Below are 4,029 nucleotides of genomic sequence, written 5' to 3' on the forward strand. Positions count from 1 at the left end.
AAAAGACAAATAGCCAATAAAAGTGCCAAGAGGTGTTCACACATACGTTTCTGGCACAATCAAATCAATTTCCTCTAAGTAGCTATAAACATGTTCTCTTGTAAAAGGTGAGAGAGGGGTCCTATTATCCCCAGGCCCCCTGGCATGCTCCTCCACCCCAGAGGTCTCTCTATAGGGGTCAGCATCAAGGCCTAATCTGTCTCAGTCCGCTAGACCTATCTTAGCTCCCAGACACAGAAAGATCAGGACCTCAGCCACATCCCAGTCTTCTGATCACAAGAGTACATCCATTAATCAGTGGCAGGCAGTGCAGTGACAAAAGGATCGCTTGGCAGGGGGTTAAAGTCTTGAGAGTTACCTTGGGCCTGCTTCAGGGCCTAGGCTCTGCTTTGGGCTTGAAGAGGCCTGTATGAGGGACCAGACAAGAGCCTCTGATGTAGTTAATGTTATTAATCAGCAACTGAAGTTACAGATCTGTGATTTTACTGATGTTTAAATTCTAAAATGTCTAAAATCTGTACTCCTGATATTTTGTCCCCATCCTTCTTGCACCAGTATGTGTCCCATTGTAATGCACTGTTACTGTAGTGGCTTCAAAGGGGGTGCTAAGACTACAATTACCCTGGTTGTCCTCCCTGTGGTGAATGATTGTAATTATAATTGACTAAATCCACTTTTTGCATATAAACCTCATGTTAAACATTCTACCCCCAACTTGCAAACACTCCCCGCCCCCCCTCCATCCTCACTGTCGCTAAACCTTGTGCCTCAAGCTTACACTCATGGGAGTTGACACTCTGCTCCTACAAATCCAGTTAATATTCAGTGGCTCATTAAAGATTGATTGTGAGCTGTGAAAGGGAAAATCACACATATAACAGCACAAAATCCTGCCTTTACCTTGTAATTGTGCTTTACAGAGGAGCTTTGGTCCTGCTGCTCCCTTGGTCCTTGTTAGTGAATGCTGGGGATCTATAGACCTGCAAAGTGGAGCCCATAGTCTGGCCCAGGTCGACCCGGATGCACCCAGGAAATAAACGCCAGACCAGGGCAATCAGGCACAAGATTGACCCCCTGAGAGAGTAGTTCATTTCTGCTACTGAAATATTTAAGGGCTGAGCATGCCCGGAGAGACTAAGAGTAGCAAATCTTAGACACAGCTGTGTATATATGCTGGAAGGAGTAATTCCTGTACATCTCAGCCCAGGTGAATTAGTGTTTGGTTAAGAAAAAAATTGGGTCTCTGCACATTTTTTTGTGAAATTGCTTTTAAAAAAATCTTTATAGTGGTTTAACCTGTTTTTAAAACTGTATTTTCTCTGATTATCTGTATTTTTATTTTTACAGTTTTTTAATGTTATACATTTTGTCCTTCTCATGTTCATTCTGACCTGCTTTCTTCCTCTCACTATTTACCTGCTCCTGTTTCTCAAGCTCTTCCCGCCTGTCTACCTGACCTCTGTGACCTAGCCAGTTTCCCAGGAGTCCCTGGCCTAGGCAATGCTGCAAACACAATTTCCATAATGTCATTTGCAGCATGGATGGAGGAGAGAAAGTCTGGGCTGTCAAAACCACCTCAGCGTTGCAGTGAAGAAAACACAAACCGACATATGACAGATTCTTAGGTTTGTACAAATGGACAGTTCCCCAGCTCCCCTCCTTCTCACTTCAAGCCTCTCACTTCTGCTATCCTCCATCCAGCAGCACCTTACACCTTCCTTGCCCCTCATGTTTTTCTTCAAAATGTCTACTCCCCCTCTCACTCAACCACTTTCCAAATGTCATGCCCCTGTCCTTTTGCCTCAGAGTGTCACTGCCTCACTCTCTCCCTGTCAACTGGGCAGAAATTACTGCATTATTAACTATGCATGGAGTGCCAGGTCACATCATCAGAACTAATTTAATCAGGCTGTCACATGACTCACACTATCATGGTCATAATGCACAAATACAGGCTAATCCACTTCTACATTGATATGTCTATGACACTTAAAAACAAGTGACAAAAATGCTAATGTGGAGGCAAACGCCTAAAACAGTAAGTGAGGAGATTATACTCCTGTATTCTGTAGTCACCATTTTCCTTCATGCTTTATCCACTTCAACCTTCAACTCCTCCTGTTCATAAAATAAGGGTAGGACCCTTTCAATCATTGGCTCAATCAATGAAGATGATTGGACCAGTGAACAGGAACACATTGGGTTATAACACCTCCAACCTGCTCTGCACCTGATGTGACCCACAGCCACCCAGAGTGCGCTCACATCCCATTTGTCACTGCAATTTTTCCTGGAACAGGGGGATAAGATTGAATGGGCCGCCATGGAAATATGATTTTCAGTACGCATTGTTAACTCGCCAGGGAGAAGCTTTTGCCAAACTCCATCAAAGTGTGCAACTGTGTATTAAATGACTATCAAAAGGCCACCCATCATTTTTCATAGCGTAACCACGGTGTCCGCAGGACTAACCCCTGACTACTGCTATTGATCCACTGTGAAAATGTGTTGACACTGGTTGTGACAGTGCCACAGCCAAGGAGGCAACACTGTTTTGAATATGAAGTCATGGTTAGTATATCAGAGGGCTGTATGGCGCGTGCAGAGGGCTAGGTTAATATAGCCAATTGCTCTATATACATCAAGACGGGACCCCAGAGCCATGTTTCTTCTTTACTTCCCACACTTTGGCCAAAAGTTTGGTGATCCATATGGAAGCAGGTGGGCGCCAGGCCATGAGTGGGCGAGATGGGGTCCCAGTGGGCGGGGGGTCATGGATCCCAGGCTGACGAAACATCAGAGTCTCCCACAGGAGAGAATGGTGTCTTAATGCAGTCTTCAGTGTGTAGGATGAGAGCTGGTTAAAGTTTAACCAGGCCCATCCTGTTCCCCACAACCCTCCATCAGCCAGCCAGAGCCAGAGCCAGCCTTATGGCCTCCACCCCCACTGACCCCCACTCTGCTAGGGACAGAAGTGATGGATCGCCTCTCTCATTGTGCCCTGTGAGGGGACCAAAGCAAAGAGAGAATCCTGGTTAATCTGACCCTCCCAGTCATAGTAGACAACGCAACACATTATGACAACCCCCCGCTCCAAAAAGCAAAAAGAGAACAAATGACATGTATCTGAACTCGCCCGCCTACGTACGAGCCGCAGCACTCTCCTCTCCTCCTTTTTATTTACCATATTTTCACCCTCAGCCTCCATAAAACCATGACAGGAATGCTTTAGAAGCTGGGCACATTTGGTGAGGGGTATAAAAAGAACAGAGGAAGTTGGGCAGAAAGAGAAAAATGAGAGGTGGAGGGGAGAGACGGCAAGCAGCTGTGTGGAGTGACAGGATGCAGCGCAGATGACTAATGTTGCTGGATGAACTCGTGATATTGATGAGTGATCAGTCATGTCCCGATGCCATCTCTGCCCCAAACCATGTGTTCAGTAGCTCAGGGTGTTGTACTGTTGCAGCTGCTTATTCTGTTTTGTTTGCATGAAAGAGATATATCAATTTGATAGCAGGCTTATGTTTTAGATTAAAAAAAAAAACACAAACATGTGCTAAAGAGTTTCTCTGAGCTTATTTTTATTATGTAATTTTTGTTTTACGATGACTGCTTCTACAATTTTGTTTTTAATTCTCTAACACCATTTACAAATCAGTAAAACTTAAAGTGTCAATAGAAGTTTATCTTAAACTATATTTTCTGCAAAAACCTACACATTTACACATAAAAAAGGATCACAACTGCAATAAGTGATCTGAGAAATGCTTATTATGATGACAAAAGAAATAATCGTGCTAATTCGTAATGGTCCTCCCCTTGATTATTACATGTTTTCCTTGGGGAGGACTGGCAATGTTCATTTTAATGGTTTGTTAAGGGGACAGGATGTCAAACCCTCACAAGCAAAATGTAGTAATGCAAAGGACATGGGTCAAGTTTAACATTTGGAGGAGAAAAAAAATCTTTTCCCTTGTTTGTGACAGTGGGGTCAGTGCTCCTCCCATCTGGGTCTAAACTGGAGACGCT

This window comes from Perissodus microlepis, chromosome 20 (genome assembly GCF_051167445.1).
Source record: "Perissodus microlepis isolate ML-2025 ecotype Zambia chromosome 20, ASM5116744v1, whole genome shotgun sequence".
Lineage (NCBI taxonomy): Eukaryota > Metazoa > Chordata > Actinopteri > Cichliformes > Cichlidae > Perissodus > Perissodus microlepis.